Below are 12304 nucleotides of genomic sequence, written 5' to 3'. Positions count from 1 at the left end.
GACCTACAGCTGGGCCTTAGGGACCCAAAGATGAACTTGGGTAGAAGATGAGGGGTGGGCAAGTAACCCAGAGCATCTGGAAACCTGAGGGCCATGACAGTGCATCTCCGCTTGTCTACTTTTCTTTCTTCCTGTGGACAGATATTGGGAATCTCTAAGTCATATTCTTATGTTGGGTTAGTGAAGTTAGATTTCTTGTTATCAAAAGACAGGTCCCTTGAAAGGGTATACCTACTAGATTGAGTAGAAAATGTCAGTTAGTGTCTCCTCTGGACACTTGCGGTCCTGCAAGAAATAATGATAAAAATTGCCTCTGTGGACACACATTTAGCAACACATGAACCTAAGAGGTCAACTCCTTGGCAAAGCATCATGTAGGTGTATCACAGGAAGAGTCACTTGTATTGTTTGTATACTCTCAGATATGAGTATAGTTTTATTTCTAGAAAACAATAGCTTTGCATTATGAAATAGGTATTAATTCCTCATGATTCAGAACATGAAATTTGGAGTGGAAGAATCAGTGGCCCTAAATTTTCTTTCTCTCTCTTTTTCTTTTGTTTTCATGGACTGGACTCTATTCATGGGAATCGACGCCTTTGAGCTCAATAAACTGTCAGTAGTCCGTGGTCATGGACTTTATGGTTGTAGAAACCCGTGTGAGTAATGATCACATTTAAGGGGGTGTACTAGGAGAGATGTGTGGAATTAATGATTAAAGAATGTAGAAATCAGTGAAGAGAAGAAGCAGCAACATTGGATCGATGGTGACTACTGGTGGCGTATGAATTGTGACTGATGAATGCGTGATTGGAACTCTGAGGTCCAATGCAAATAGAATCAAGTCCATCCATTATCCTGACGGGAATGACACTGTAGCAGAGATCAAGAATTCATGAGGGTCTCATTAATGGTCCTTGTTTGGATGCTGGGACCTTCTGTTGAGTAGAATGGACAAATAGAGTAGGTCTTCCTAAACACCTGACGAGATATAAAGGTGAAAAGTGGAAGAGAACTGCCAATCCTGGAAGGATGGGTTGAGACAAGGCAGACTATGACTATAGCAAGGACACCTCAGATTTCAATGAGGACGCCGTGGGCCATAATGTTAGCACTTAGGGAAAGGATGGCGGGGACAGGATAAGTAATAGTCAGCCTTTGTCTTCTGGCTCTACGGTAAGATCCAGGTGGTTTGTTTTCAAGAGACTTCCCACATACCCTAAGTTAAGGAAAGCCTGAACGGACGCAGGGAACTGTGGAGAGTGTCTCCACGATCCTGATGATCTGCTGTGTTTTTCACTTCTCAGAGTGAATGCCTGGGATCTGATGGAGGGATTCCTCATGGAGCACCAGCCTAGGATGGTGTCTTTGCTGTTGGGACCATAGAACCTAGACCCATGTGAGAATCATCTCCTTCCTCATCTGTTCTAAGGTGGTTTCTCTAAAAGTAAAGATCACACTGCTAACTTAGGTGACAGAAAATGAAAGAAGGCCACTTTTATCAGTTTCGTGATGAACAAGGAAGTGATGCAGGGGTAAGGCGTAAGGGGTAAGGCAGACATGGAAAGATGTGAAAAATTTCTAGAGACCTATGAGCCATATGACACCTCGTTGGCCTCCTCTTAACCCCATAGTGTTAGAATTGTCATTAGTGAATTAAAGCATGAATCAATTACCAATATCAAATGAAAAGTCATGGTTTCTGGATCCATGGTGATCCATGCCAGCATATGAGTCATCGATGACGAATAATACGTGTCTGGAACTCTGAGGCCCAATAGGAAAGAAATATGGTCTTTCTCTTCATGAATTTTCATTGGTTTCAGTAATTGAGCCAATGAAAGTATCAAAAAGCATGAGCACACATCCATGAAGGGCAGATTTCTATCTTTGTGCTCTCCTTCTCTGCTTGGCACTTTTCAGAATAGAAGCTCATGGTGATTTCAGCCTCCATGATGATCAAGGTCGTGTGCTTCAGGTTGCTACGAGACAGAGAGCCAGGTGAGTATTGATTCAATAAATAATATAGAAATAAATGAGGTGAAAGAAGATAACATTGGATTGATGCCCACTAGTTTCATGTGAGCTGTGTGTGATGAGTACATTTATGGAGTCTGAGGTATTGTGTTGGAATGCATTTTTTTAGGAGCCAGGAGACCATTTTGAGCATTACCTGCTCTTTAACTCTTTTTGCTGGTTTCTATTGGTAATTATTTTTCCAATAAGATGTTTGAAATATAATCAAATAATGTTAGTCACTCAGTTGTGTCTAACACTTTGTGACCCCATGGACTGTAGCCCACCAGGCTCCTCTGTCCATGGAATTTTGCAAGCAAGATACTGGAGTGGGTTGCCATTCCCTTCTCCAGATAATCAAATAAGGCCAGATAATCTCCAGATAATCAAATCATTGATAAATAAGTAATGAATATGAAACTTTTTATTGATTAATGCATTGTGAAACCTTACAATAAATATGAGACAGATATGAGAGTTTCTGCAGAGATATATTAGCTATAACAAGGCTTTGTTGAGTATTTTCAAAGTACAGAGTGTTAAAATTTTAATTAAGCCTTTCTCCCTGATTTTGTGCCTTACAATTGCATCTCTGTGTTAGAAATAGAAAGCTCAGTTGTCAGTAATAGCCAACTTCTTGTCTTGGTTTGTTTGCTTATTTTTACATGAAAGAAATTTAGTCAAGTTTATCATGGATTTGTTGGTTTCTGTGTTTATGTTATTTGTGTGTATCTGTGTATTAAGGTTACAGTTTGAAATTTTCATACTGAGTAACAAAAAGTCAATTACAGCTCAGTGAAAAATAGAGAATTTGATGAAATATTAGTTGATTAATATATAATTCAAAAACAGCATCTAATTTAAAAAAAGATGCTGAAATCACATTGCTGTGAAATTGAACTATTTACACAGTAGTGATGTCCTGGGCTTGTTAGGTTTTTTGAATAGTAGAGTTTTAAAATGTTTATGAATGGATTACTTGTTTAGTCAATAACAAATAGAAATGAAAAGAAACAGAGACACACACATGGACCAATTATGCTTATCGTTCCAGGGAGAGTCCTGAAGGATGAAAACATTTCTGAAGTGTCTTTCTGAGATCCGACACAGAACATAAGTAGTCTATGTCCTTTGTTGAAAATGTGGTTGTCTGGTATACAAAAAGATCCTATTCTTGCTACTTTCATAGTTATAGTAGTTATTAACAATGAATCTATAATGAAATCATTAAACACATAAATAAACATGTAAGGAAAACTTGTGAAAGTGTTCTCATATGAGTATCTTTTTTTTAGAAAAGGTATTGTGAATAAGAATTCAAAATTGTGACTCCCTTTAAACTGGAGAGGGTTACTTCTTTGGCCAGAATGCTATAGACATGCTTATATAATAGCCATTTATTTATTCTTTTTCAGAATAAACTTAAACTTCTTTTAAGAAGTTTAAGAAATAAACATAGAGAGAATAAATAATGAATAATTAAATGTGGTATAAATGAAATGCCCCAAGTAAGGATAAGTGGTGATTTGGTCTCAATATTTTCATCCCCTTCTGTGTTTTGTGCTCCTCAGAATGAATGCACTAGAGATGATATAGCATCTGTCATGGGCACCAGATCTGTGGTTGCCTCTGAATAAGAGAATAGAGATTAATGTGAGTAATAGTTGAAGTTCATTTTCAGTATTTTTTATTAAAGAAATTCACTCAATCATTAAGAAATGTGGAATATGAGTGAAGAAGGTAGCTACATTTCTGTGTTTAGTATGTATATATGAACTATTATACTGATTAATCCTAACTGGAAAATGACTATTAATGTGAAATATATTAAACTAGCAGTAATTCTGTATTCACCGAAGCTCCTGTGTTTTTAATTGCACTGCTAAAATTATTAGTGAATTTATGATTTATACAATAAAGAAATAGAAATGTATGTAGAAAAAGAGGGTCAATATTGGATCAATGATGACTACCCGTGGCGTATGAGTCATGTATAATGAATACATGTCTGGAACTCTGAGATCCAGTGTAAATGGGATCTATTCCATTGTGTTGTTTGAAGTGATCCTATAGTCAAAGGTTATGAATATAAAAAGATATTTGTTTTGGTTATTATGACCATGCATTTTTTTCTATTTTTATTATTTGATGATGTGAATATAAAAAGATATTTGTTTTGGCTATTATGACCATGCATTTTGTTTTCTATTTTTATTATTTGATGAATGAAATAGTTAGTTGCAAATTTATAAAATAAATAATGATAACTATATGTGGTTTTGGGAAATAATACCAACATAGACTAATACATTAATATATATTGAAAAGACTAATATCCATTAGGTAAAAAAGTCCTAGAAAGATGTTATCTCTTTGGTTAAGAGTGCTGTGGAAAATGATAGGTAATAGTTACTGACTGAGTCAGTAATCGATTTGACATTAGATTCATTAAGGGAAAAAGAAGTCGATATTATCATCATTTAGTAAATGACTAAGTAACTGTGCAAATGAATCGCAGATTATTGGATCAATGGGGAGAATATCTGAATATTTTTATCCCCTTGTCTGGTTGTTATTCTTCAGAAGGGGTGTTCCTGCTGCTTCAGCCTTCACCGTGTTCAGTCATCGGCTGTCTCTGCGTCAGGAAAACCCTAAGGTAAATGATGGGCCAGACTCTTGACTTGGGTGTTTTGTTTGAGGGTACTCATGGTATTATTAAAAAGTATGAAATCAACAAAAATGTTGCCTGTAGTTCAGTGGTAAATATGATAAGAAACATTGTTTTAATTAATAAATAGTGTGCAGGATTGAGGTTGAACAAAGCAAGAGAAAGCCTCTAAATGAGAAAATATTCTGTAAACTGAGATTATGAATATGAAGGTCTTATTCCTAGGAGATTTACTGAATCATATATTATTTTCATTAATAACAATTAACTGATGATTTAATCAGTAGAAATATAGAAATGAATGAAGAGAAGAGACTAAGTCACGGACCAATGATGATGATCGTTTCGGGTAGAGTCCTGAACGATGAAAACATGTCTGAAACTCTGAGGTCCAACCCAGAACCCCTGGAGTCTCCTCCCTTTCCAAAACTGCTTTTCTAGAGAGAGGTCTGGATTATTCAAAGACCATATTCTTGTATTGATTTTCTGGACTTAGATTTGTTGTTATATATTAGTGGATCTGTGATGGAACCATTAAGTAAATATAAATTAATGTATAAGGAAAATATAGGGTGAAGCATGGTTGAAATTGAACACATTTTCTGAGGGTCACTTATTTGACCAAGATTAGATAGAAATGCAGAAATAAGAGGCAGTTTCATTATTGCATTTTTTCTTTTAATGAGACAAAAAAAAACTGAGAGAATAAGAGAAAATTATAAATACCTAAATATTGAGTAAATTTAGTTCTCAATATTTTTATTGTATTGCATTTTCTGTACTTCCCAGAATGAATGCAGTAGAATGATTTGACATCTTCCCTGGACACAAGCTCTGTACTTGCCTCTGTATAGTAGGATGATGGAGATTAATGTGAGTAATAGTTGTTCTTTTTTCCAGTTTGTTTTTTCATTAAGGTGATTCACAGTACTATTAGGAATGTGGGATGTAAGTAAAGAAGGCAGCTGTTATCTCAGTGTTGAGTATGAATATCAGTTCAGTTAGTTCAGTTCAGTTGCTTAGCCATGTCCGACTCTTTGCGACCCCATGGACTGCAGCATGCCAGGCTGCATATGTCCATATAATTGGATAATATGAGAATCTATAAATAAACATTTAATTAAAAATAAAGATGAATGGAGTAAAACACTGTCTAATTATCAAAATATGTAGTGAGACAAGAAATATTATTACTGTACTATGGAAATCCTGAAGTTCAATTAATAATGAATGGTACATGACCGATACCTCTTAGGGAAAGGATGAAGGTGACAGGATTTAAGTGAAAGACATTTCAGATTCTGGCATGGTGGTGAGATCCCAGTGGTTAGTTTTTGACAGATAGCGTGTGTATCCTGGGTTAAGGACGGCCTGAATAATACTGTGAATGTGGAAGCTAGGAGCAGTGGAGATTGTCTGCACCATCGTGATGGTCTGCTTTGCTTTATATTCCTCCGAGTGGGAGCGTGAGACCCGAAGGAAGGATTCTTCATGGAGTGCCTGCTTAGGATGGCATCTTTGTTGTTGGAACCAGAGACCCATGTGAGCATAATCAAATTTGTGTTCTTGGGTTGAATGGCTTGTCTAATGTTTTTGCTGTATTACTAATATATTTGAAGTATGATTAAAGAGGGTCATTTTAATCCTGTTGAGAATAAAGTGATTAGTATGAAGCATTATACTGATTATTGCCTATGTGAAAACTGATCATAGGTGAGAAAGATATAATGGTGTATTTTTCTAGAAATGTGAGTATTGGCAGTTTCAAGTCTTTTGTTGCGTTTTGTGAATCATAGAGTTATAAATTGTAATTAGTGAATTGATGAATTAATCAACTAACAATACAGAATGAGGAGCCAGTCTTCTTTTCTGGATCAGTGATGATTAATGCCGGCGTATGAGTCACTGGTATGAATAATACGTGTCTGAAACTCTGAGATCCAATAGAAAAGCAGTGTCTTTCTATTCAAACATTTTCATTGGTCATGATAATTGAGCCAATGAAAGCATCGATAAACAAGTCTGCAGATCAATGGAGAGAAAGTTTCAATCTCTGTTATCACCTTCTTTGTTTGATACTTTTCAGAACAGAAGCTCAAGGTGATTTCAGCCTCTACTGTGATCAATATCATTTTCAGGAAAGATCAAGGTGAGTACTGCTCAAAATTTTCATCTTGGCTTGTGCTGTTTAAGTGTTTTCATAATATTCTTTGAAAGTAGTAAATATAAGCAAAAGGTTAACTATGTCCCAGTGATAAATATGACTTGAGACCAGATGTTGATTAGTTGATAATATATAACACTGATATTTATTAATGAATGGTACAATCTATTTTGGTATTAATTAAAGAAGAGTCAGGGATGTTTAATGGCTTGCTCTTTGGTTTTTGTTACTAAAATATTTATTTTGTTATTATCAGTGAAGTCATGATTTAATTGATATGAATATAGGTATAAGTGAGCTAAAAGTGGGCCCAAATGAACCAGTGATGATGTTAGCCTGACCATGGATGATGTAAAGAAGAGTCTGGTACTCTGAGCTCCAACAAAACCCATACTCTTTTTCTTTATTTCTTCCTGTGCATAGGTGTTAAGAATGTACAAAGTTCAAGTTCTTAGACTGAGTTTAAAAATTATTATTATAATCAATGAAAGCACCATTAAAGATATATAGATAATAGATGAATGAAAACAGTGAATTATTATCTAATTATGAACATATATGATGAAGCAAGAGATATTAATACAATCTGCCAACACTGATATCAGTTTTGAAATGGATGGTTCAACGGTGTCACCTCTCTGGCTAAGTATCAGATAGACCTGAACTATTCAGAGTTGACTTTATTGTTCTGAGTCAGTCTCACATTTAAAGTTATTCTTTCTGTTAAGAAGAAACAATGTCTGCATTTTTAAAAAGTTATAAATTCCTAAATGACTGGTTAAGTGAAAAGTACATGAAGAGTCAGTGGTGATCAATTTTTTTCTTTTCTTCTCATTGATCATGCTTTATATTGTTCAAAATGGACACACCCACACTTTTAGTCTCTTGTAAGGCAGCTTATGATTGTACCTCTGTTTCAGAAGCACAGAGTCCAATGTCAGCAATGGTCAGATTTCTCATCATAGTTTCAGTGATTTTTTTCCTCTGGGTATACAGTGAATTATTTGAAATTCCCATATACAATAACTGAAGGACAATGCAACTCGGTGATAAATATAGAATCCTATGAAACATGAATTGAGTAACTCATAGGTGAATAACAGCATACTATTTATTGGGACTGACATATATACTCTACTGGTGCCACATATAAAATAAATAATGAGAACTTACCATATAGCACAGCGAACTCCACTCAATGCTCCCTGACCTACATCGGACGGAAATTAAAAAAAGAGGCAGTGTATGGATACATATCGTTGATTCACTTTGCCATACAGTTGAAACTAACACAATATTGTAGACCCATTATACTCCAATAAATCAACATATATTCAATATAAAAATATTAGTGAATGATAAAAATTTAAAATGAGTACACTGCTGGGAGAATGATTAGTGAATAAATAGATTAGTCAATGAACAAATAGAAATAAACAGCAAAAAGGGGGCTCGGTCATGGGCCAGTGATGATCATGAAAAGAAGAGTGCTGAACAGTGAAAGCATATCTGAAACTCTGAGGTCCAACACAGAACATAAGTCGTCAGTTCCCTGTGTGAAGTTATTTCAATAGATAAATGTCAGGAATGTAAAAATGTATATTCATGTATTGATTTCATAGACTTACATTTGTTATTATTAAAGGATCTTGTGATGGTAGAAGCATTAAGCAAACAAAAATAAATATATAAGGAAAAATAAGATGATGCATTGTCCATATTGGAATTTTGTGAGACAAAAGATAATATTTATACACATTGGAAACACTGATGCCCACAAAAAAATGTGTGAGAGTTACCTATTTGACCCAGATTGGCTAGAAATGCATATGTAGTTTAGTTGTTCTGCCTCCAAGTAAAGATTGAAATTTCACTTATAACAAAATAAAAAATACTGAGGGAAAGAGAAAATATAACTACCTGATTAAATGAAATATGGAAAATAAAGATTAATGGCAATTAGTTATGAATATTTTTCTCATCTTTGTTCTATACTCCTCAGAATGAAGGCAGTAGAGATGATTTAGCATATTCCATGGACATGAGCTCTATGATTGCTTCGGAACAGTAGGAGGATGAAGGTTAATGTGAGTGATAGTTGAAATTTTTCTCAGTTTGTTATTTTATTAACATAATGCAATGTGTTATTAATAAATGTGGAATATAATAAGGCACCGCATTTCAGTGTTGAGTATGGATATATGAACCATAGAGAAAGTTGAGAGTGTTAATGAGATATATATTAAAGAATAATTCTAGGTACATCCAGGCAATTTTTGTTTTTTTAATTGTACTGCTGACATTAGTCCATTTGTGGCTTATACAATAAAGAGATAGAGTGCACATAGAAAAAAGAGGGATAATATTGGATCAGTGATGACTACCCATGGCGTATGAGTTGTGTATGGTAAATATGTGTCTGAAGCCCTGAGGCTTGTTGTTCTATTTGAAATGACTTTATAGGCAGTGATTAGAAGTTTACAAATATCTTTGTTTTGGTTTTTATAATCATGTTAGTTCAGTTCAGTTCAGTTTAGTCACTCAGGCATGTCTGACTCTTTGCGACCATGTGGACTGTAGCATGCCAGGCCTCCCTGTCCATCACCAACTCCCGGAGCCTACTCAAATTTATGTCCCTAGTGATACCATCCATCCATCTCATCCTCTGTCATCCCCTTCTCTTCCTGCCCTCAATCTTTCCCAGCATCAGAATCTTTTCCAGTGAGACAGTTCTTTGCATCAGGTGGCCAAAGTGTTGGAGCTTCAGCTTCAGCATCAGTCCTTCCAGTGAACACCCAGGACTGATTTCCTTTAGGATGGACTAGTTGGATCTCCTTGCAGTCCAAGAGACTCTCAAGAGTCTTCTCCAACACCACAGTTCAAAAACATCAATTCTTAGGCGCTCAGCTTTCTTTATACTCCAACTCTCACATCCATATGTGACTACTGGAAAAATAATAGCTTTGACTAGATGGACCTTTGTCAGCAATGCAATGTTTCTGCTTTTTAATATGCTCTCTGTTCGTTATGACTTTTCTTCCATGTATTTTCTGTTTTTATAATTGAATCCATGAAATAGTCAATATAAAATGTGTAAATTTAAAAAAGATGAATGTGAAGTCTTTTTCAATTATAAAAATGTGGTTAGGCAAAAATTAGTATGATGTAGTAATACATTAACATATATTGAAAATACTGATACCCATTAAGAAAGATGTAGTACTAGGGTGTCATCTCTTTGGTCAAGGATGATAGAGAAAGTGACAGGTATTAGGTACTGACTGGGTCTGTTCCAACTTTGACAATGAGTTCATCAATTACTAATTGTATGTTAGTCGATGCCTCGGTTACTATGAAAATAACTAGCAGGATGTTTGGATCAATGGAGAGAACGGCTCAGCATTTTTATCACCTTGGCTGCTGATTGTTCTGCAGGTGGATATTGCTGCTCTCTCAGCTTCTGCTGTGCTTGCTGGTCACACCACCTGTGTGTCAGGAAGGAACTTAAGGTGAATATTTGTCAAGGTTGTTGTCTTGGATTGGGTGATTTGTCTGAGGATCTTTACGGTGTTATTAAAAAAGTATTCAGTTAATCAAAAAGTTACTCATAGTTCAGTGATAAATATGATAAGAAAGATTATTTTGAATAATTGGTAATGGCCAGGATTGAGGTCCAAAATTAGAAGAGAAGGGGCCTTTTTGGGAAATGATTCTGTAAACTAAGGTTATGGATATTCAAGGGTTTTATTCTTGGGATGTTTAGTGAATCATATATTATTTTTATTAATGCCAATGAAGCAATTATTTAATCAATACACATACAGAAATAAGGAAGAAAAGAGACTCAGTGTTGGACCAGTGATGTTGGTGATGGTAAGAGTCCTAAACAATGAAAACTATGTTTGAAACTCTGAGGTCCAATCCAGAACATTGATAGTGTCTTTCTTCTGGTGAAATTGTTTCTATTTAGTGAGATATCAGGAAGATAAGTAGATTATATTCTTACATTGATTTTGTAGACTTTGATTTGTTATAATCAGTAGATCTGTGATAGAACCATTAAGCAAATGTAAATATACATAAAGAAAACTAAGGTAAAGCTTTGTCCAAAGATGAACATAGCGGGTGAGGCAAAAGATACTATAATGAACATTGAAGTCCCTAAGTCCTATAAAATAAATGGTTGAGGGTCACCTCATTGACCAAGGTTAGATAGAAATGCATGAGGCAGTTTAATTGTTTAATTGTTCTGCCTCTGACTATAGAATTTTTCCTTTCAACAAGATAAAAAATATATAGCAAAAGAAAAGTAATAAATAGCTAAATACTAAGTACATAAAATGTAGAAAACAAGGATCAGTGGTTATCAGGTCTCAATGTTTTTATCAGCTGTGTTCTGTACTGTTTAGAATGAAGGCAGTTTAGATGATTTAGCGTCTTCCATGTAGTTTCCTCTGTATAATAAGAGCATGGAGATTAATGTGAGAGATAGTTGAAGGTCTCTGTTATTTTATTAAATTAATTTGCTATATTATTAAGAAATACAGAATAAAAATAAAGAAGGCAGCTGCGTTTCAGTGTTGAGCATTGATATATACAAACCACTATATTGATTAAAGCATAAGTGAAGAACAATCTATTAAAGAGAGATATATATTTAAGTAAGAATTATTGTATATATATTAAGACTTTTTTTTGAATTTTTATTTAATCAATACAAGTAGAAATAAATGTAGGAAAATAGGAACAATGTTGGATCCATGAGTGATGCAGTATTAAGGTAATTTCGTCCGTTCTCAACTTGAGAAGGCAGCCTATAGAGAGATGTCAGGAATAAATGAGGGGCTTATCTGTGGTCTTTGTGTTCATGAATTTTCATTGTATTATTATAATTGGAAAATGAGAGAATCCATAAATATATAATTAAAAATAAAGATGGATGAAATGAAGCAATTTCCAATTACTGAAATACGTGGTGAGCCATGAAATACTGTTAATATACCAAGGACACCCTGAATTTCAATTACTAATGAATGGCACACAGCTGTTACCACTTAGCTTAAGGTTGAGGGGGACAGAATAAATGATCAGAGAGGTGTATGCTCAGACCTCATGGACCAAAACCTGTCAGGCTCTTCTTCCCGTGGAATTTTCCAGGCAGAATACTGGAATGGTTTACCATTTCCTACTCTGGGGGATCTTCCTGACCCCAGGGATTGAACCCACATCTCTTGCGTCTCCCACACGAGCAAGTGGATTCTTTACCACTTTGCCGCCTGGGAAGCTCCTAGTCGTGTCAATTCTGTGACCCCATGGATTATACAGTCCATGGAATTCTCCTGGCCAGGATACTGGAGTGAGTAGCCTTTCCCTTCTCCAGGGCATCTTCCCAACTCAGGGATTGAACCCAGGTCTCCCTCACAGCAGGCAGTTCTTTACCAGCTTAGCTACAAGGG

General features: G+C 35.2%; 1 long non-coding RNA gene and 8 other non-coding genes across 11 annotated transcripts in view; all 9 read left to right on the top strand.

The window, feature by feature from the left end:
* LOC110150520 (uncharacterized) overlaps positions 1-12304 on the top strand; it is a 91665-nt gene that overhangs the window by 75837 nt on the left and 3524 nt on the right. For all 3 annotated transcript variants that reach the window (XR_011491747.1, XR_011491746.1, XR_011491748.1), the window contains 11 exons: positions 605-659; positions 1308-1399; positions 1924-2001; positions 3071-3169; positions 3588-3669; positions 4600-4672; positions 5474-5557; positions 6016-6226; positions 6771-6833; positions 8851-8935; positions 10284-10357. This is a non-coding gene — a long non-coding RNA (uncharacterized lncRNA). The remainder of the gene's footprint in view (positions 1-604; positions 660-1307; positions 1400-1923; positions 2002-3070; positions 3170-3587; positions 3670-4599; positions 4673-5473; positions 5558-6015; positions 6227-6770; positions 6834-8850; positions 8936-10283; positions 10358-12304) is intronic.
* LOC139038818 (small nucleolar RNA SNORD113/SNORD114 family) lies at positions 758-829 on the top strand. The gene has a single exon (XR_011491960.1). It is a non-coding gene; the product is annotated as a small nucleolar RNA SNORD113/SNORD114 family (small nucleolar RNA).
* Positions 1704-1778, top strand: LOC139038828 (small nucleolar RNA SNORD113/SNORD114 family). Its single transcript, XR_011491969.1, has one exon. It is a non-coding gene; the product is annotated as a small nucleolar RNA SNORD113/SNORD114 family (small nucleolar RNA).
* LOC139038812 (small nucleolar RNA SNORD113/SNORD114 family) lies at positions 3972-4043 on the top strand. Its single transcript, XR_011491954.1, has one exon. It is a non-coding gene; the product is annotated as a small nucleolar RNA SNORD113/SNORD114 family (small nucleolar RNA).
* Positions 5008-5079, top strand: LOC139038835 (small nucleolar RNA SNORD113/SNORD114 family). The gene has a single exon (XR_011491975.1). It is a non-coding gene; the product is annotated as a small nucleolar RNA SNORD113/SNORD114 family (small nucleolar RNA).
* LOC139038821 (small nucleolar RNA SNORD113/SNORD114 family) lies at positions 6555-6628 on the top strand. The gene has a single exon (XR_011491962.1). It is a non-coding gene; the product is annotated as a small nucleolar RNA SNORD113/SNORD114 family (small nucleolar RNA).
* LOC139038851 (small nucleolar RNA SNORD113/SNORD114 family) lies at positions 8308-8376 on the top strand. Its single transcript, XR_011491990.1, has one exon. It is a non-coding gene; the product is annotated as a small nucleolar RNA SNORD113/SNORD114 family (small nucleolar RNA).
* LOC139038843 (small nucleolar RNA SNORD113/SNORD114 family) lies at positions 9215-9286 on the top strand. The gene has a single exon (XR_011491982.1). It is a non-coding gene; the product is annotated as a small nucleolar RNA SNORD113/SNORD114 family (small nucleolar RNA).
* On the top strand, positions 10700-10769 carry LOC139038839 (small nucleolar RNA SNORD113/SNORD114 family). The gene has a single exon (XR_011491978.1). It is a non-coding gene; the product is annotated as a small nucleolar RNA SNORD113/SNORD114 family (small nucleolar RNA).

Source organism: Odocoileus virginianus, chromosome 16 (genome assembly GCF_023699985.2).
Source record: "Odocoileus virginianus isolate 20LAN1187 ecotype Illinois chromosome 16, Ovbor_1.2, whole genome shotgun sequence".
In the NCBI taxonomy this organism is placed as follows: domain Eukaryota; kingdom Metazoa; phylum Chordata; class Mammalia; order Artiodactyla; family Cervidae; genus Odocoileus; species Odocoileus virginianus.
This window is presented reverse-complemented; position numbering and strand designations above follow the sequence as displayed.